The following is a 22,238-nucleotide window of genomic DNA, read 5'->3' as shown; positions in this document are numbered from 1 at the left end:
CTATTGGGTTGACAGCACTAGGGTGATTCAGTTATTTGAGATCAGATTCCTGGCACAAAACCACCACTTCACCCTATACGCTGGGCAATTCCAGCCAGACCAAATCTACCTTTATAATCATTAAAATATATTTATCATGAGCCCACCCATCCTAGCCCTTTCACGGGGGCAAAGATCTTGCTTTGTTAAGGACATACAGAGAACTTAAAAGATCCACAATCAAATACTAACAAATTAACAAAAAAAAAAAAAGTGTCTGGATTCTGAGAAATGTCCCTGAGATGGCAGTAACTGGAATCAACCAAAGTCTCAGAGGAACCCAGTGATAAAGACAAAAATTCACACAAAATCCCAAATCCTCGTACCCCCACTTTAACTATGGCTCCGGACCAGCTACTTTCGCCCACAAAGAAGTGGTGCTCTTACACTACACCTGAGTTTACTCCACAAAACCCTCATAGTCCACACATCACTGCCTCCATGTCTGTTATATTGTACTCTCCCAAGTGCCTGATACAGCGCTTAGCACACAGTAAGTGCTCAATAAATACAAGTGAATGAAAGAATGGTCTGCACACAGTAAGCACTCAATAAAGACAATGAATGAATGCTCTTGCACCAGGGCTTCAGCCGAGAAACAAAAGCAGTTTTGCCAACAGATCTATAACCAAACTCTTCTTCCTTGACTTGATCCCAAGTCACTGTGAATGTATTCCATCTCTTTATAATGGCAAGATGTGTGAAACTACTCTGAAGTGTAAAATGATCTAATAATTTAAGAATTTTTTTTCAGTACTTTTGAACACTTTCAAAAGCTTCAGGGCAGGCAAAAGAGAGGGGGAGTGAAAGCTTGTAGGGACAACACCAGGATGATGTCATGTTTCCTGCCTGCACTACTCCTTGTTCCAGATGGGAAAGGAACGGGACTAGAATGTCTTTTTAGGGATTGAGAAGCCACACCCTCTCAGTGCCAGGCCATGTTCCCTGTAGGGACACAAATCTTAGATGGGTTTGAGCTTTTTTATGGTTACCATCTTTAAGACAGTTTGAAGTGATGAGGAATATCCCAGCAAGCTATTCAGATGCTTCCCAGCAAGCTAGTTTGTAGTAATCGATGGTCAGATTCCAACTGCAGACTCACCCAAGCAATCCAGTTGCTACAGCCAGCCCCTTTTTTGCTGCAATTGATCTATTTCCCTAAGGCAAGGATGGGAGCTGCTTTCATCTCCTGCACCCTCCACCCATAGTTGCTTGGAGGGGAAGGGAAGAGGAGGCAATACATCAGCCAGTCAGCCAATCGTATTTATTGAACTCTTGCTGAGTGTAGAGCACAGCATTATGTGCTTGGGAGAGTACAACAGATACATTCCCTGCATACAAAGATTTTATAGTCAAGAGGGATTGCCTCATTATGGGCAGGGTGCATGTCTGCTAATTCTTCATTTATTCATTCAATAGTATTTATTGAGCACTTACTATGTGCAGAGCACTGTACTAAGCGCTTGGAATGAACAAATCGGCAACAGACAGAGACAGTCCCTGCCCTTTGACGGGCTTACAGTCTAATCGGGGGAGACAGACAAGAATAATGGCAATAAATAGAGTTGAGGGGAAGAACATCTTGTAAAAACAATGGCAACTAAATAGAATCAAGGCGATGTACATTTCATTAACAAAATAAATAGGGTAATGAAAATATATACAGTTGAGCAGACGAGTACAGTGCTGAGGGGATGGGAAGGGAGAGGGGGAGGAGCAGAGGGAAATGGGGGGAAAAGAGGGTTAAGCTGCGGAGAGGTGAAGGGGGTGTGGTAGAGAGAGTAGAGGGAGAAGGGGAGCTCGGTCTGGGAAGGCCTCTTGGAGGAGGTGAGATTTAAGTAGGGTTTTGAAGGGGGGAAGAGAATTAGTTTGGCGGAGGTGAGGAGGGAGGGTGTTCCAGGACCGCGGTAGGACGTGGCCCAGGGGTCGACGGCGGGATAGGCGAGACCAAGGGACGGTGAGGAGGTGGGTGGCAGAGGAGCGGAGCGTGCGGGGTGGGCAGTAGAAAGAGAGAAGGGAGGAGAGGTAGGAAGGGGCAAGGTGATGTAGAGCCTTGAAGCCTAGAGTGAGGAGTTTTTGTTTGGAGCGGAGGTTGATAGGCAACCACTGGAGGTGTTTAAGAAGGGGAGTGACATGCCCATTCTGTTGTACTGTACTCTCCCAAGTGCTTAGCAGAGCTCTGCATACAGTAACTTCTCAATAAATATGTCTGATTTGATTAAACCCCACCCAGAAAGGTCATATCCAGTTTCAAGAAAACAAACTCAAGCAGGAATCCCATTAGCAGCAATAAGCTCAAATAGACTAGGCCTCAACAGGGAGAACCTTTAGAAATATAAATGAAAATTACTTAGTCCAAAAGATGGCCCAAAGTCTTACACTCACAGAAACATGAAGGCATGGTGAACCTCTCTTAAAGAAAGATGGGCAGACAGATGGTGGGTCAGTCAGTCAAAAAGCTTCCTCATAACTCTGCTGGGTCCACAAAAAGGCACCATGTCAGGGGCAGACAGATTTGGCCCTCAATCTTGCCCTAGAAAGCCAGTGTCATCCAGCAATGACAGTCCAAATGACAGGGCCACAATTTGATATCAATGCTGATTTTTTTTTAAGCACTTACTATGTGCCAGGCAGACTGAGCTCATTATCTTCCCTCCCTCCCTGTCCTCTCCCTTACTTGCCTGTCACTGTGGACAGCATGAGCATCCTTCCCGTCTCACAGGCCCGCAACCTTGGTGTCATCCTTGACTCTGCTCTCTCATTCACCCCACACATCCAATCCGTCACCAACACCTGCCTGTATCACCTTCACAATATCGCCAAGATCCTCTCTTTCCTCTCCATCCAAACTGCTAACTTGCTGGTACAATCTCTTATAATATCCCGACTGGATTATTGTGTCAGCCTCCTCTCTGATCTCCCTTCCTCCTGTCTCTCTCCATTCCAGTCTATCCTTCATTCCGCTGCCCACCTTCCCACAGAAACGCTCTGGGCATGTCACTCCCCTCCTTAAAAGCTCCCCTCGGAGAAGCAGCGTGGCTCAGTGGAAAGAGCATGGGCTTTGGAGTCAGGGCTCATGAGTTCGAATCCCAGCTCTGCCACTTGTCGGCTGTGTGACTGTGGGCAAGTCACTTAACTTCTCTGTGCCTCAGTTCCCTCATCTGTAAAATGGGGATTGGGATTAAGACTGTGAGCCCCACGTGGGACAACCTGATTCCCCTATGTCTACCCCAGCGCTTAGAACAGTGCTCGGCACATAGTAAGCGCTTAACAAATACCAACATTATTATTATTATTATTAAAAACCTCCAGTGGTTGCCTATCAACCTTTGCATGAAACAAAAACTCGTCACTCTTGGCTTCAAAGCTCTCCATCACCTTGTCTCACCTCCCTTCTCTCCTTCTACTGCCCACCCTGTACACTCCGCTCCTCAGCCGCTCACCTCCTCACTGTCCCCCGTTCACACCCATCCCACCGTTGACCTCTGGCCCACGTCCTACCGCTGTCCTGGAATGCCCTCCCTCTTCCCCTCTTCAAAGCCCTACTGAGAGCTCACCTCCTCCAGGAGGCCTTCCCAGACTGAGCCTTCCCCTTTCCCCCTGCTCCTCCTCCCCTCCCCATTCCCCCTTTTCCTACCCTCTGCTCTTCCCTCTTCCCCTCCCCACAGCACTGTGCATATTTGTATATATTACTTATTACTCTATTTATTTTGTTAATGATGTGTATATATCTATGATTCTATTTATCTTGATATCTACCCCAGACTACTTGTTTTGTTTTGCTGTCTGTCTCCCCCATTTAGACTGTGAGCCCGTTATTGGGCAGGAATTATCTCTATCTGTTGCCAAATTGTACATTCCAAGAGCTTAGTACAGTGCTCTGCACATAGTAAGCGCTCAATAAATACGACTGAATGAATTGAATGTATTAATGAACTATAATAAACACTGGGTAGATACAAGATAATCAAATTTGATAGAGTGCCCGTCCCAACAGAGCTCATGGTCTAAATCCCCATTTTACAGATGAGGTAACTGAAGTCCAGAGAAGTTAAGTGACTTGTTTAGGTTCACAAAGCTGCGAGGTGGTGAAGCCAGCATCCAAATCCACATCTTCTAACTCCCAGGCTTGTGTTCTTTCCATTAGGCCACAATGCTTCCAAATGTGAAATCTGAATGCCGACCAACTGAATTTAGTACCAAGTCAATGCAAATCTCATGCCACACGCTGCGATGAACCAGCATTACCGAGAGTGGCCAGGCTTCTTCTTCAACAAGCTAAGCACAAACCCAAAGTTAGCTGCTCAGGCTAAGTGTACAGGATGCAGTGCTGGAATTAGAGAAGTCATATGACAAAAGGTTGTCATGGACAATCCATTTCCCACCCTTGACAAGTTCGCAAGGGCTGGAGTCTGAATTGATCTCACGGTGCTAAATCCTCTTCTCTGTAGGCTTAGACGCTTCACTGTGGATAAGCACAAGTACCTTGGCCAATCGATAACATTTAATTAAACTCTACAACCTCCAGAGACTTTTCCTGGTTAGCTCTGTATCCTGTCCAGTAATAAATCCCAGGACTCCGGGGTCAAAGAATACTGTTTCTTCCAAATGAATGAATGCCTACAGTTTGCCCGGTGTTTTATCGCTGGTTACTACAAAACATTCAAGGTAGTAAGGTGAGTAGGCGGTTGTGTAGATAAAAGATAAGCCAGTTAGACACAGTCCCTTTCGCACATGAGGCATAGTCTTAATCCCCATTTTCCAGATGAGGTGACTGAGGCACATGTAAGCAAAATGCCCAACTCACACAGCAGTTCAGTGGTGGGGCCGGGATTAGAACTCAGGTCCTCTGACTCCCAGACCCATGCTCTTTCTGCTAGGCCAGCTGTTTCTTGTTTTTCAAAGACGATGTTGTCCTTTCCATGTGGCAAAATAAACGGTCACCAGGCACATCCTCTGGTGAGCCAAGTTAGAGTTTGGTGAAAGGGCAATGTTTCAGAGTGCTAAATGTCACACTGGCAGCTAATCACCAGATGGTACCCTAAGAATACTCTTTCCATCATAATTCTCCCAATATTAGGGGTGATTACAGCAATTCCCCCCATCTATGTGGGAGAGCAACTCACTGTGGGCAGGGAATATGTCTGTTATATTGTGTTGTATTCTCCCAACTGCTTAGAACAGTACCCTGCACACAGTAAGCACAACTGTTTGACAAAACAGAAAACCCTAGGACCAAGTTGGAATGAATATCCCATTATACCTTTTTTATGATATTAAGCACTTACTCTGTGCCAGGCATTGTAGATACCAGGCAATCAGGTTGGACAGGGTCCCTGTTCCACATAGGGCTCATAGTCTTACTCCCCATTTTACGGATGAGGTAGCTGAGGCCCAGAGAAGTAAGTGACTTGACCAATGTTACATGGCAAAGTGGCGGAAGTGGGATTAGAACTCTGGTCTTCTGACTGCCAGGCCCGTGATTTTTCCACTAAGCAGTGCTGCTTCTTGTTAAAAACTCAGAGGGAAATAAGGACCCTAGGTGTAGTCATTAAATTTATTGAAGTCATTCTTCTTGGAGATCATAAATACTTTCAAGTATCTCAAAGACCCAGAGTTCCTCACTAGGATTAGCCAATGCTTCACTTCCCAATCAATAAGATTAGTTTACACTTCACTTGGCTGTAATATAACGGTTGAGATTTCTAAATACAGCAAACAAAAATGGTTACAATTAGCAGATTTTAGAGCCTGGAAACATCCACAAATCTGGGGGGGGGGGGGGGGAACCAATTAAGCAGTTAGAAGTATTTACTGAAGACCTGTGTACAGAGTACTGTGCTCTGCCCTCGGGATAGTTTGACAGCATTACTGGCCATGACTTTTGTCATTAAGCAGCTCGTAATTCAGCAGAGAGAAAGACCCTGAAGTAAATTAATGGGAGACTCAAATAGGGCTTTTACACTAGGGAAATCAAATGAACTTGGTGCTTTCTGCTTCAACCTAATACCTACCTTATTAGATAACTACTACAACAATTATGGTACTTGTTACACTTTATGTGTCAAGCACTGCATTAAGTCCTGGGGTAGGTTAAAAGGTAGACTGGATACAGTCCCTGTCCCACATGGGGGCTCACAGTCTGAGTAGGAGAGAGTAGGATTTAATCCCCATTTTACAGATGAGTAAACTATGGCAGAGAAAAATTAAATGACTGTCCTGAGGTCCCACAACAGACAAGTGGAGGAGCCAGGATTAGAACCAAGGTTCTACAACTCTCCGTTGGCCCAATTGGAAGTAGTGTGGCCTCTTTCCAACAGGCCACACTACTTCCTGATCCACTGTTATGCTAATTTCCCACCTCCAGTGCCATTTATTCACCGTAGGGTCAATTCTGCCAAATTGCTTGTCCTCATTACAAGCCTTGGCTAGACAGCTAATGGGGAATTAAAAAATGTTCTTCTAACAATGTTCATGTGCCTGGATACAACCTGGTGTGGGAAAAAAAATAATTTTGGAGGTTACAACCTTGACAAACTCTACATTTAGGACTCCAGTTCACACACTCCAGTTCACACACTTGACGGGCCCAGTGTGCAAGTACACAATCATTTGCTCCTACTTCAGGCTGTGTTCTCTGCAGACAGATGCATGTTGTTGAAAGACCCTTCCCAAATACTGCAAGAGTGTTCTAAAGAAAATGATTAATGGAAACATACCTCAATCACTAAAGCAACCCACATCACACCTTGAAGGAGACTTGGGGAGCGAGAGGGAAAGAGACGGAAGTAGGCAGATGTCTGGGCTGGGGCTAAGTCACCAGTGATGAGAGTTTTTGAACTTAAGAGCCACTTAGGGAATTTGGCCAGGTGAAGAGAGACTCAAGAAACATCCTGATTCTAGCTGCCTAACCTGGGCAACAAAGACCACCAAGGGCTACCGAGGCAGCTGTCCAGTTAGCCACCTGTTGGTCTTTAGCACTATAGCAGTAAGCTGTAGTCAATAAATGGATTCTGCATAGTAAATTTGTCAATATTCTGCAGCTTTGCCTCCCCCCTTGCCTGTTCATGACTGAAGACGGGGAGGAGTTTTGAATGAAAACATTAGCACTGTAATCAATTACTTCATGCTGGTCTCAGAACCAAAATGTTCATAACTGGACCAAGGCTCATCCATTGCTTATGATGGGAGAATTCATACTCTAGGCGGAGGCCTGTTGTCAGAACTGCATTCCCTAACTTAAAACTCACCTCCTCCAAGAGGCCTTCCCAGACTGAGCTCCTCTTCTCCCTCTACTCCCTCTACCACCCCCCCTTCACCTCTTCGCAGCTTAACCTTCTTTTCCCCCCATTTCCCTCTGCTCCTCCTCCTCTCCCTTCCCATCCCCTCAGCACTGTACTCGTCTGCTCAACTGTATATATTTATTACCCTATTTATTTTGTTAATGAAATGTACATCGCCTTGATTCTATTTAGTTGCCATTGTTTTGACGAGATGTTCTTCCCCTTGACTCTATTTATTCCCATTGTTCTCGTCTGTCCATCTCCCCCGATTAGACCGTAAGCCCGTCAAACGGCAGGGACTGTCTCTATCTGTTGCCGACTTGTTCATTCCAAGCGCTTAGTACAGTGCTCTGCACATAGTAAGCACTCAATACTATTGAATGAATAACTTTCTAACCACATTCTAGCCAAAAAGAAGCCTGGCCTAATGGTTAGAGCATGGGCCTGGGAGTTAGAAGACCTGGATCTAATCCCAGTTCCGCCACTTGTTTGCTTTGTGATCTTCGGCAAGTCACTTAACTTTTCATTGACTCAGTTACCTCATCTGTAAAACTGGGACTGTGAGCCCCAGGTGGGACAGGAACTATATCCAACCTGATTACCTTGTACCTACCCCAGTGCTTAGTACAGTGCTTGGTACATAGTAAATGCTTAAATACTACAATTATCATTATTATCAAAAAACAAGGGGAAAGTACACTTTAGGGAAGAACTCTGTGTATTACAATATGATTTCTGCTTAATGCAAAATTTGTAATCAATCCATTGAATTTATTAATCACTTACTATGTGCAGAACACTGCTTAACACCACAATCCGCACGCTAGAGAACTGACTGTACTATAAAGCAGTTTTTCCCCCTCATTCTCCAATCTGCTCAACGATGATATCATTTGTCTGGACCCCACCCTCGACCTATCAGAAATTTAAAGAGATAAATTTTCAGCAGTATAAATACTGGAAAAAAGGTGCAATCACACTAAATGCTTTGATGATAGGGAAGAGGTTCCTGCTGTGAGAACAATGCACAATTTCATAGTATCAGGGTAAATAGGTAAATTACAGCAGTACTGTTTTCAGTTTGGATAGTATGAGGCTGCATTACAGTAAACTGTTTTACTGCCAGAATCTGTAAACAAGCTGTAGAAAGCAGCTAAAGAGCAGAAAAAGAGCTTTCTTTCACTGAAATACAACAGAAGATGGAAAGCAGCATGAATAGTTATATTTCTTCAAAGAATCAGTATATTAGGGTGCAGTCATAAAACTATTTTAACAGTTGCTACTTATGTGGCAACTATATCAAGCCACATCTGGTTACTGATAATAGCCACTGATCAAAATTCTTCATTCTATTTCTGTTTCAATGAAGAGACTCTTGGATAGGTGCTTTTGTGAGTTTTTTTAAGTACCATTATCCAGAGAAAGATGCTTTCATTTTGTCAAGCAAAAAGAGCCCTAAAGTATGTCTTAAAAAGCCCAATACATATTGCACATTATGCTGTTCTTTAACATACACAGTGAGATATAGTATTTAAACCTGGTTCTGACTTCAAGTCATAAACAAACAGAAAACTGAGCATATAAAGTCGACCAGTTGGTTTCAATGTTTCTCTATGGTACAAATAATCGAATGAAGAAAGTTTAAAATTCTCCTTCAATCTTGAGTCTGAACACAATCACTTAAAAGCCCATTTATTACACTGAAGGAAGGTGAATTGAAAATTTTACCTAAATTTTGAGTCTGAACACACAAACAGGTGGCATTTCACTGAACTTTGACTTTCAGCAAGATTGTACCCCTTACAAAGATAAAACATCAAACTGCTTAAATAAACTTGTCTTGCTCCTAATCTATGCCCAACCCCTTTGCCAAACAGTTATCTTCTTGGATCAATTTTTTCTTGTTCTGTTCTACAAATTACAAGAACTCTGTGCAGGGACAATCTCACACAAATTTTTTTTTTTCCCCAAAAAATACAATGCAGTTACCACACCGTAATTTCTTAAGAAACTCCCCAACACACAGCCTCCCACACCCCACAAGATACGTACGGTGCTTTTATTTTGTGCATGGAGCCAGCTCTCTGTGGTCCCCTGTCATTACAGGGCTGTGGCAAGCTGACGGAAATCCAGCGGTCTGTAGGAAAAGCTTAATGAACAAGACAGACCCCACCCAAAACTCCACGCTGGACGCTGCTGGAGAAGGGCAAGCTCGGTGGAAAACCCGGACTTTAGTTCCAATTCATTTCATCCCTCAGTAAGAAACTGCACATGGGTCAAACAGTCAACTCTGTTTTTCTGTTATCTGTTCAACAAATCCACAGGAGAACAGATTGTCTGGGAAAACGCAAAGACCAAGAAAAACCCATTTGATCAGAACAAGAGAATTTTTCTGTGGTTTTTTTTTGAAGTAACTTTTTATTTTGTTTGCTTTTTTTTAAAGCTATTCTAGGAGTTAGCAGGAGCAAAAATAAACACTAACTCCAATCATCATCATCTTAATCCCTGAGCAAGTAATCTCCAAACTTCTCTCTTCTACCTCTTTCCTCCCCCCTGAAAAAATACACTCTCAATCTATTCAGGTTATGGAGCAATGCTGATGCTCACAGAACTAAATCCAGCTTTAGTCACTTTATCCCATGATGAAGAGATTTAGCAAAGCTAGACACACAACCACATAATGCAATTGCTTACAGTCAAAATGCCTGTCTACTACAACATCATTCTGTATCCGTAATTATTTCAACAGGGCAAAAGAAGTGGCCATGATTGGTTAAACAAGTTATTTTCTCCCTTAACTCAATTTCTTAAACCACAACAATTATAGTATTTGTTAAGCACTTCCAAGTGTCAAACACTGTTATAAACCCTAGGGTAGATACAAGTAATCAGGTCAGACACCGTTTTTGTCCCGCATGGAGCTCACAGTCTAAGTAGGAGGGAGGACAGGCATTCCATTCATTCATTCATTCAATCGTATTTTTCGAGCACTTACCGTGGGCAGAGCACTCTACTAAGCACTTGGGAGAGTACAATATAACAATAAAGTGACACAATCCCTTCCCACAATGTGCTTACAGTCTAGAAGGGGAGACAGACATTAATCGCCCCCATTTTACAGAAAAAGAAACTGAGGCACAGGGAAAATACATGACTTTTTGTTCAAGGTCACACAGAAGGCAACTGGTAGAGCCAGAATTATAACCTAGGTCATCTGATTCCCAGGGCCATGCTCCTTTCACTAGGCCATGCTGCTTTTTAAATTAAAAGTGTATTTATCAACAACCAACAGAAAGCATATCAATATGATCCCGTGATCGCCCAAATTACCTGTCTGTTGAAGAGGAAGATTGGATATGGTCATGGGTGAACTGTCACCAGCAAGGGCTAGGGATGCCAAGGGGACAAGTTAGGGCTATTAGTGTCACCCCTGAGAGTGGGTACCTAGGAAAGCTGCCATCACACTGTTCCTCTCCCAGAACAGTGCAAGCACTTAGTACAGTGCTCAGCACACAGTAAGTTCTCAACTTAACTTCTCTGTGCCTCAGTTACTTCATCTGTAAAATGGGGATTAAAAGTGTGAGCACCATGTGGGACAACCTGATTACCTTGTATGTATCCCAGTGCTTAGACTAGTGTTTGGCATATAGTACGCATTTAACAAATACCATAATTATTATTAATACCCACGAGTCTACTACATAGTCTGTGGCCTTTTTAAGAAAGAAAAATTACCTACTTTCATTAAGTTAAACTTTCATTAAGGGAGGATTTTTGTCATTACAGAAAAGGCCTATTACAAAAAAACTCACCCACCATAAAATCGGTACTACCTAAATTTAGTAATCCTGCACAATGCAATCACTTTCCATTTAAGTAAAACCGCAAATGCAAAGTTCTTCCAGTCAGGAGCAAAGAAAATGTTAAAGATACAGGAGGATAATGAAACAAAGTGAATTATAATATTCAAAAAGAACTGGAAAGTGACTAATATTTTCCCTAAATTCTTGATATGCTTCTCCCAACAGTGATTTTAGCAAAGAAAGACATGGTATTACTTCCACTGCTCAAGGGCTCCAAAGTACATTTTTTATCCCATTTACATGACAGAGGTAACCAAAGGCACAGCTGTAGATTTCATTTCTTCCAATCTCAACATGCAAGAGCACCTGTCAACATAGCCTGTGTCTTGACCTAGTGGGATGAAAACAAAACTGAGCCATGCTCCACTACTTGTCTGCCGTGTGACCTCAGGCAAGTCACTTCACTTCACTGTGCCTGTGACCTCATCTGCAAAATGGGGATTAAGACTGTGAGCCCCAAGTGGGAAATGGACTGTGTCCAACCTGATTAACTTGCATCAACCCCATCACTTAGCACAGTACCTGTCACACATTAGTAAGCACTTAAATATAAAAAAACCCCAAACCACAAAAAAAACCCCAAGACAAAGAACATTAGCACAGTGACAATACACGTTAGTCTTTTCTTAAGGCATGTTGCCTATCAGACATGACATTACATGACCAGATTAGTGACGCATCAAACCCACCAGTTTGTCCTGGCAGAGATAAAATGTTTGCAGGCAAAGTAGTAATGTTTGATGAATTAATCAATGGTATTTTCTGAGCACAGCACTGCACTAAACCCTTGAGTGACCACAATACAGTTGGTAGCAACAATCTCTACCCACAAAGGAAGGCTTGACAACACCTATTCTCATGGTTATGGATGAATCAGCTAACATACCCACTTTCCCCTCTACTGACTTGTGTTTTCTCTCAATAACCCTTATGAACCTACTCATTTGTCAGTCTGCACATCTACCTGCAGGGGCAAATTCCATGCATTCACCTGCTGCCTGAAGAAACATTTCCTTTCTTCATTTGGACCCTCCCACCTTCAAATTTTGATGGGTATCCCCAACTAAGCCCTCATTTCCTCTTCCACTTCTTTCTGCGTGTCTGCTGCATTTGAATTCGTACCCCTTATTCAACCAACCATCAGCCCCACAGTACATACAAATCCATAACATCTGAATGTCCATCTCTGAGAGTGAATTGTAGACTCCTTATGGGCAGGAAACATATTCATTAAATCAAATTTATTGAGAGCTTACTATGTGCAGAGCACTGTACTAAGCATTTGGGAGAGTACAAAAGAACAATAAACAGACCCATTCCCTGCCCACAACAAGCTTACAATCTAGAGTGGGGGAGGCAGACATCAATAGAAATAAATAAAATTACAGCTTTGTACATAAGTGCCGTAGTGCTGGGAGGTGGGGGGAGAGCAAAGGGAGCAAGTCAGGGTGAAGCAGAGGGTGTGGGAGATTAAGAAAGGTGGGGCTTAGTCTGGGAAGGCCTCTTGGAGGAGATGTGCCTTCAATAAGGCTTTGAAGGGGGGGAGGACAACTGTCTATCCGATTTGAGGAGGGAGGGCCTTCCAAACCAGAGACAGGATGTGGGCTAGGGGTCGGCGGTGAGACAGGCAAGATCGAGGCACAGTAAGAAGGTTGGCACTAGAGGAGCAAATTATGCAGGTTGGGTCATCGGAGAGAAGCAAAGTAAGGTAGTAGGGGGCAAGGTAATGGAGTCCTTTAAAGCAATGGTGAGGAGTTTTTCTTTGATATGGAGGTGGATGGGCAACCACTGGAGTTTTCTGAGGGGACGGGATGGGGGGTGGGGGTGACATGTCTTGAACATTTTTATAGAAAAATGATCTGGGCAGCAGATTGAAGTACGGACTGAAGTGAGGAGAGACAGGCAGCTGGAAGGTCAGCAAGGAGGTTTATGCAGTAATCCAGGAGGGATAGGATGAGTGATTGTATTAACATGGTAATAGTTTGGATGGAATGGAAGGAAGGGTTTTAGAGATGTTGTGAAGGTAGGTCCAACAGGATTTGGTGACGGACTGGATAATTGGGTGAAATGAGACGGAAGAGTCAAGGATAACCCCAAGGTTACGGACTTGTGAGGAAGGAAGGATGGTGGTGCCATCTACAGCGATGGGAAAGTCGGGAGAGGACAGTGTTTGGGTGGGAAGATAAGGAGCTCTGTTTCGGACACATTAAGTTTGACATGACGGGAGGACATCCAACTAGAGATGTCTTGAAGGCAAGAGGTGATGTGAGACTCGAGAGAGGGAGAGAGCAGGGCTGGAGCTGCTTATTTGGGTATCATCTGCATAGAGGTGGTAGTTGAAGCCATGGGAGCGAATGGCTTCATCCCTTCATCCCAGTCTTGTCTTACGCAGTCGAGTCATCTCCAACCCATAGCGACACCACGGAGACATCTCTCCCAGAACGCTCCATCTCCATCTGCAATAAAGCAGTTCTGCTTACCTTGTCTGCACTATCCATGATTTCCTTTAGACTGTAAGCTTGTTGGAAGTAAGGAATGTGTCTGCTAAATTGTACTTTCCCAAGTGCTTAGTACAGTGCTCCGCAACCAGTAAGCATTCAATAAATACGACTGAATGACTTCCTTCTCAACCTTTGCTTTCATGACTGAAGAGTCCTTTTATCTACACTACCCTTGCCTATTTTCTCCAGTTCCATATGTCCTCATGTACGATGAACAGAACTGCATGCAGTATCCCAGGTGTAGAGGTACCATGGTTTTACCCAGAGCAAAACTACATCTTTGTTAATTTTTCCAAACATCTTTCTGATGAGACCCAATTTGCTGACTAGAGCTGCAAATTAAATAATTTGAAAGGATAATAAATAATGAAATCACAATATCTTTCTCAAGGCTCAGTTCTAAGACCCCCTCTATTCTCCATCTATATCCACTCCTTTGAAAAGCTTATTCTTTCTCATCTTTAACATCCCACTAGACTGTATGCTACCAGACAGAGAATTTGTCTACCAAATTTGTTGTAGTGTACTTTCGCAAGCGCTTAGTACAGTACTCTGCACAGTCAGCATTAAACAAATGCCATGGATTGACTGATTCCCTAAATTGTGAATTATATGGCCTAGTGAAGCACTATGACCAAGTATATATAGCACAGGCCTGGGAGTCAGAAGGTCATTGGTTCTAAAACCAGCTCCATTTGTCTGCTGTGCAAGTTGATTCGCTTCTCTGTGCCTCAGTTACCTCATCTGTAAAACAGGGATTGAAACTGAGTGCCACACAGGACAGGGACTGTGACAACTCAATTTGCTTATATCCACCCTAGCACTTAGTACAGTGTCTGGCACATAGTAAGCATTTATCAAATACCATTATTATTATTATTAAAGCTCAGAACTCATCCCTGTGTAGTTGTTTCAATTATTTTAATCCTGGTACATCACCTTGCATTAAATCACAAGGGAAGCTGAAGGTACATGAGAGTATTTCCATGGAAGCTGTGAATTTTCTGCCTTAATACTAAAGGAAAATACTACTTCAAGCCATCAGACAAAAGTAATTCTTGGACTGGGAAATCATCTAATGGTAGGTGAAACTGCAGTTTTCAGCTTAAGACCAGGATTTAAACAGCAGGCAAGTCCCGAGAAGCGAAAAAAAAAAAACTAAGCTATCTCACTAGCTTTCAAACAGGGTTTTCCACATGATTTTCCCATTGGCCAGATCTATGAAATAATGAGGACCACCATTATATTTTTATATAAATTTTGAAGTTTTGTCAAAGCCTGGAAGAGACAGAGGAAAAGAGGTGGAGAGTGTTGAGCAAGGGCCACCTCCATGGGGCCCCATGGATATAAGGCCTCTCACTGGCTAAGTACATGTGTCCAACCCCAGAGCAGCACAGCACTGTGGGGCTCCACTCGCTCAGCGAACCATTCCAGCCCAGACCGGGCAGCAGTTCAACCGAGCACTGAAGGACACACCCCATCGCCATCCCTGCCATCTGCTCTTGCCCTGATGAGAGGTTTCCTTCTCCCCAGCCTCACAGGGCCTCCTCTCAGCCCTTAGCTCAAGGCTGGGGAATGCTAGGCACCAGATTGACCTCTCTACAGAGCATATACAGCAACACCCACCAACACCTCATTCCCTGCTTCAAAGGACCAATTCGACTCTCAATTTTCAGATTATTTGTCCACCTTGGAAGTAGCCACCTCAATTTTCCTCCATTCATCCATAGTAAGTGATCAGAAGCAGTCTGACCTAGCAGCATGGTCTAATGGATAGAGCGCAGGCCTGAGAGTCAGAAGGATCTGGTTCTAATCCAAGCTCCACCATGTGTCTGTGTGACCTTGGGCAAGTCACTTGCTCAATATGGGGAAGGGACTGTGTCCAACACAATTACCTTGTATCCCAGTGCTCAGGATGGTGCCTGGCACACAGTAAGCATTAAACAAAAACTACAATTAATATTATTACTATTATGATTATTAAAGACCACAAGCCTGGGAGTCAGAAGTACCTGGGTTCTACTCCTGACTCTACCATTTGTTGTGTGACCTTGGGCATGTCAGTTCATTTTTCTGTGCCTCAGTTACCTCATCTGTAAAATGGGGATTAAGACTGAGCTCCATATGGGACAGCGACTGTGTCCAACCCAATTTCTCTGTATCCAGGGCAGGGAGATGAGAGGATGGAGGAAGCAACGAAGCAGCATGGCCTAGTAGAAAGAACAGGGACCTGTGATTCAGAGGCCCTGGGTTCTAATCTTGGCTCTGCCACTTGTCTGCTGTGTGACCTTGTGCAATCCATTTAAGTTAACTGAGGCACAAAGAAGTTATCTGTAAAATGGGAATTTAGACTATGAGCCCTATATGGGACAGGGACCGTGTCCAATTCCATTTAACTCTAGCACTTAGTACAGTGCCTGGCATATAGCAAGCACTTAAAATACCATAATAAAACCTTCAAGCCATTTTACTGATTCTAGCTAGGAGATGCCCAGAAAACGTCTCTGTTAAGATTCTGTCTTACATTGCACAAGCAGACAGAAATGAAGAGACTTGCTCAAAAATAAAAAGCCAAGATCAAAGTTCTGTCATTCTGAGGTTTGGTCTTCCTAAACAGTAACCACTTTATAACATCACCTCCTGGGTGGGGCTAGGGTTAAACCTTCACCTGCCCACAAAAACTTTCCATAGATTGCCTCATCCTCTCAAGGGTCACAGCTGGAATGCATATAATGCAGCCATCAGTAGCTTGAGAAAGTTTCATACTGTACCGTTATTAGAATTCACCCTTGCCCTTTCCTGATTTCAGTTGAGACCCAAGCTAAATTCTTTCAGGTCCCCAGCCTTTATTACTTTGCCACAAAAAACGTTTCTTTATTGTTTCTTAGTCTCAATCTAGCAATTATAGGTTTTCAGATTCAAATCACCAAATGTTAGAAACTGCTGCAGATTTGTGGAATTCCTGGAAGATATTTCTTCAAACTGTTAAGAAACCTTGTTTCAACTGCGGAGTGAGACTAAAAACAAAGGGGGTGGGGAGAAAAGGGGATATACTATTAATGCAACTTGTGATTGCCTTTTAAAACAATAGTAGGTCAAAGTCTTGGGAGGTAATCTACATGGAAGAATGAAAACAGTATTTGAAAAGCGAAGCATGACTGGGAAAAGTGAATTTTCCAGGAATGTTACTCTTTGAAACAAGATAAAACCCTATGAACGGTTCAAAGTCTACTTGTTAGATTTCAGATTTTGGCCGTCAGTGATTGGTGTTGACTTCATGGAGCTGGGGAAACCAATCACCCTCGAAAGAAGGGTATTGAGGAGGCAAAGCCACTGGTCTGCTCCATAGCTTTGTGGGTAAAGAACTGCAGCTACCACCCAGCTCCCTGAAGCTAGAAAAGGGCCAGAATGAAAGCTCCATATACTTCCCGCAACAGGTACAAGGAAAGAAAGAAGGAGCTGGATGGAAAGAGGAAGAGGACGAAAAGGACACCAGCACTGCTTCCCTGGTCCTCTCAAGGGCCTGGGTTTGGGGGCAAGTGGTTCCTTCTTGACTCTGACCCTAAGCCTTGTGGGCCAGACACACACTGGCCCAATCAAGTCTGGGGGAGGCGGAGACAAGGGGGAGGAAATACACTGGCAGCCCAATGGGAGCTAGCACTCCAAGGCTTCCAGAGACGTGGTGCTTCCAGGCCAGAATCCAAGGCCGTAGCAATGGAGTTGGTCAGTGGCTATAGTGGAGGCACTGCCCTTGATGGGTGCGTGCCACAGAAGTTCCAAAGCTCCAACCCTAGACCTGTCCCCGTTGGATTGAGGAGGAGGAAGGAGGAGCATAAGAATATACCTTTTCCTCCCTTCCCCTTCCTCCTTCTCCCCTCCTCTTTTCTTTCATTCCTTTCTCCTCTTGTCCTCTCAGTCCTTTCCACCTCCCCTTCCTTTCTTCCCTCATCTTCTTTTCTGTCCTTTTGAAGACTCATCCCTCAATACACCACCCCAAGCTTAAAATGAAAAATTAGCAACCTTCTTTACTCCCAAGTCACCACAGCTAAAAAAAAAAATCAAGTTGAAACAACTCCAGATTCTAAAGACACTACTACTATCCTCTGTTCTTAAGGGCTAGGAGAAATAGAGTAAAAGAAATATGTAACTGTAGTTGGGTTTAAAAAAAGTCTTAAAAGGGGGCCACATTTCGAAACAGTTGGGTAAGTCTAGGATCTCCACATTACCTTTAAATATGAAGTTTGCTGGGTTTTTTGAACCAGAGCATGGCTGCTATGGACATACCACACCTCTCACAGAAGCAATGCACCATCAGGAGAGATGAACTCTGGACCCTTACTAAGAGAGTATACTTCTCCTAAAAAACTATTTGAGAGCTTTGGATACTCCAAATGGTATGAGTTTTCTAAAATGGAATAAAACAGGGCTGCCTGGTAGGTTAAATATTTTCAGAGAAACTGTCATGCTGGAGGGCGAGACGAGAAGCAGTGTGGCGGAGTGGATATTATCATGGGCCTGGGAATCAGATGGACCTGGATTCTAAGCCCAGCTCCACCATTTGTTTACTGTGTGACCTTGGGCAAGTTGGTTCACTTCTCTGTGCCTCAGTTCCCTCATCTGTAAAATGGGGATTAAGACTGTGACACCCATGTGGGATGGGGACTGTGTCCAACCTGATTAGCTTGTATCTACCCCAGCGCTTAGTACAGCGCCTGGCGCATAGTAAGTGCTTAAATACCATTAAAAAGAGAGACCCAGCAGCTGGTCCTGAGGCTCCCATTTCCAAAGCTTCAGAAAAGTACCTCAAACTGCTAACATCATTGGAAATTCTCAAGCCACGTATCCAAGGACTGAATGTGCTGACAGGCAATGCCAGGAGGCACACACACAAAGAGCACTGAAGATAAATCACCGAACACTTGAGAGTCAGTCTGATCCAAATTGAGATTATGGGTCAGACTGCACCTAAAAAATAAGTCATGCAGCTGAAGACTGTCAATCAGTGGTATTTTCTGAATGTTTACAGGGGGAGGAGCACTAACTAAGTGCTTAGAAGAGTACAGTATAATTTTGGTAGACATGATCCCTGCCCTCAAGAAGTTTACAATCTATTAGATCTTACAATCTAGTAGAGCTTAGTCACTGGAAACCCAGAGAGGAATACAGTTTTGAAGTCTACTACTTCAACAGCATAAAGCCAGGTTATTTAGAGTCCAAAGAAGAAACAACAGAATCAGAAAGGTTGGTGTGTTAAAGAGACAGATGGAGTTTCTGAAAAATACTGGCACCAAGCTTCGGACTTCACCGGAGGTCAGCGGAGCTATTGAAGTTTCCAACCTTCGACATGGCTACAAAACCTGGATCTAACACAGATGACTCAACAGTATTTATTGAGTTTTTACTCTGTGCAGGGCACTGTACTAAGTGCTTGGGAGAGTACAACAAATCGAGTTGGTAGGTACAATCCCTGCCCCCAGGTGCTGACAAATCACTTCAGGCATCTCTCATGAGTCTCTAAAAGCCATAAACAATAGTATATGGTGATAGCTCCCATAATGAGGTCCTGGGATTGGCTGGGGCACTGCACAACACAACTTCACTGAGTGGAATGCAGAGGGAGAATGAATGGCAGCAAAACACTCAAGCAGCTGCTAAGAAGTGAACTGAAAGAGTATCCAAAACACACATTTCAAATTACAATAACAATAATAATCGTACTTGTTAAGCACTCACTATGTGTCAAGCACTATTCTAAGTGCTGGGGTAGATAAAAGAGAATCAGTCCCTGTCCCACATGAGGCTCACAATCATAATCCCATTTTATAAATGAGGTGACTGGGACAAAGTGAAATGAAGTGACTAGCCCAAAGTCACACAGCAGAGAAGCAGCAGAGCTGGGATTACTACCCAGGTCCTTCTGACTTCCAGGTCTGTGCTCTATCCACTACGCCATGCCACTTCCCCTAATCTCAAATAAAGTACAGCTACAGACTGCTGTGACTACCAACAGGAAAACGGGCCGGCCAGATCTGCAACCAACAGGAGAGCTTCTGGACAAACTTGAGATACTAAGAGGCAAAACAGAAAACTCGGCCAGGCACTGAACATAGAAAATGCAACAACCCAGGACAAATTCATTTATTACAGTCTGGAAGGGACACCACAATCTTCGGGCATATTTGCTGGCACAACCACCCAAGCAGAATAAATCCATGGTCAGCAGTTGTACCTTCAGATGCTAATAATATATCTGAATACATTTTTTAGTAACTTGACATTATAACAGCTCACAATTCATCTTAGAATTTTCAGAGAGAAAAAGAAAACATTTCAGTGGATAGATCAAATCCATTTGTATGGTTACAAATGTATCTCCAGAGGGAAACTTGTTGATAAATTTCCTAATATTTCCATGCTTAAATCAGCATTCTTTCCAGAGTTAAGCTAAACAACTGTGTGAAATTCTTAATGTGAATGTAAACTGAAATTCACAAAATTTCAATTTGCAATGAGATGTCACAAACCGGGCCCATAGTCTGCTATTAGAATAAATATGTCAAACCACATCATTATCAAGGTTGATAAACATATTAACCCTGAAGAACTCTTTTCAGATGAGTTTCACTCTCTCAGGAGTCAAAGAATACAACCAAATTGGAGAGTTTTTATGTATCTGCTACGTTCATGCTCTACCAAATCATTTTACAGCATATAGTGCTACCCTCGGACCACTCAATTTGTACCTTGTATCAGTGGTAATTTTAAAAAGTACTGATTATCAAAGATTACAAATAGCATGTGAAACCATATTAAAATGTCATCAGCAGGGCTGTGCAACTTTCACAGGGTGCGCCTTTAAAGCAGTCTGACCATGCACACAAAAACTATCTTGGATCTAGACCAAAGAGTCACAGCTGCAAAACATCTTCCACTGCCTTTCTGATTTCATGGCATTTTTCCCTTTGAGCAAGATCCTCTATATCTAGCCAGAATGTGGACTAGTTTCCCCACCCCCAAATTCTGGCTCCATTTAAAAATCTGAAATCATCTGTGGCCCAGTTAAAGTAATAGATAGTAAAGTTGTTCATGAAAAAAAAAAAAAATTGAATGAAAACCAGTTCCAATTAAATGGAAGAATTGAAGTCACAGTGCAAGCTGTCTTCAACTACAACTCAGATGGAGAAGGCCCACTGAAAGCCAATAACAATAATAATGTTGGTATTTGTTAAGCGCTTACTATGTGCGAAGCACTGTTCTAAGCGCTGGGGTAGATACGGGGTAATCAGGTTGTCCCACGTGAGGCTCACAGTCTGAATCCCCATTTTACAGATGGGGTAACTAAGGCACAGAGAAGTTAAGTGACTTGCCCAAAGTCACACAGCTGACCAGTGGCAGATCCGGGATTCAAACCCATGACCTCTGACTCCCAAGCCCATGCTCTTTCCGCTGAGCCACGCTGCTTCAATAGGTAGCATTCCCTCTACCCCACTCTCTCTAAGCGCACACACTCCATTCCATTTTAATCTACTGCATTTTCTATGTCAATATTTAAAGATTTGCATCACGTTCACCTTTAATCACAAAGAATGCTGGAAGTGAAGTCACAACAGCATTACACGTTTAAGAGCAACAAATACTAATGACATCTGAAGGGAAAAAATTAAACCTATTTGAGACATTTTTATTCCAATTATGAGTAAGTCTAAATGGGAAGAAACAAAAAAAAACTCCTAAAAACTTAAATCGTGTTTAAAGCACAAATGCTGGTTCAATGGCTCTTTAATTACACCACTAAAGTGATGGTTCTTTTACAGTATGAGAAATATTTTTTTAATGTAACTGAAAAAAAGTTATTTCCTAACACTCAACCAGCCTGTGCACTGATCTCCACTGCTATCAGAGTTGGACAGTGTTTAGTATTTGACCGCTAGTTTTCTTCACCATTTCTCTCAAAACCTGAACCAAGAAGCAGGGCAAGGCATAGCTGTGGTTTCCCAAAACAGTAACTAGAAGTGATACTAAACTACATCAATTCTTCTGAATGAACAAAAGCCCTTTCTGCATAGGCACCACAATGGAACAAAATAAATCAGAGTAATTACTAGTTTAGGATCTGGTCAGCGTGTTTTCTAAAAATTTCTTCTAAATGGAACAGTGAAAGCTTTGTGACACAGGAAAGGCAAAGCTACTGACTCAGTTTTAAATCTGCCTTTAAAAATCCTTTTTACTTTAGCTATCCCATCACACCCGCGATACAAAGAACGTGACAATCTTTGTATTACTTCAGTTTCTCAGGTGTGCTGCCCCTTCTATTTATGGGAACGCTAAGCCATGCTTCCATATATAAATCTTCCCACACTTGGTCACACAAGGCCCAAGATTCAAAGACTTTATTCTGCTGATAGGATCAGAAGCAAAGCACCATCACGACCATACCATACAGATAGCAGTATGGCCTAGTGAACAGGGCATGGGCCTGGGACTCATTCATTCATTCATTCATTCAATAGTATTTATTGAGCACTTACTATGTGCAGAGCACTGTACTAAGC

General features: G+C 43.1%; 1 protein-coding gene across 26 annotated transcripts in view; it reads right to left on the bottom strand.

The window, feature by feature from the left end:
- EPB41L2 (erythrocyte membrane protein band 4.1 like 2) overlaps nt 1-22,238 on the bottom strand; it is a 236,759-nt gene that overhangs the window by 124,773 nt on the left and 89,748 nt on the right. Inside the window, exon 1 of one of the 26 annotated variants that reach the window (XM_029082798.2) lies at nt 9,375-9,470. The exons of the other annotated variants lie outside the window; for them this stretch is intronic. The gene's annotated coding sequence lies outside the window, so the exon portion shown is untranslated. Of the gene's footprint in view, nt 1-9,374; nt 9,471-22,238 lie in introns of those variants that run through there. 26 annotated transcript variants of the gene reach the window in all.

The sequence above is a fragment of the Ornithorhynchus anatinus genome, chromosome 2 (assembly GCF_004115215.2).
Source record: "Ornithorhynchus anatinus isolate Pmale09 chromosome 2, mOrnAna1.pri.v4, whole genome shotgun sequence".
NCBI classification, from domain to species: Eukaryota; Metazoa; Chordata; class Mammalia; order Monotremata; family Ornithorhynchidae; genus Ornithorhynchus; species Ornithorhynchus anatinus.
This window is presented reverse-complemented; position numbering and strand designations above follow the sequence as displayed.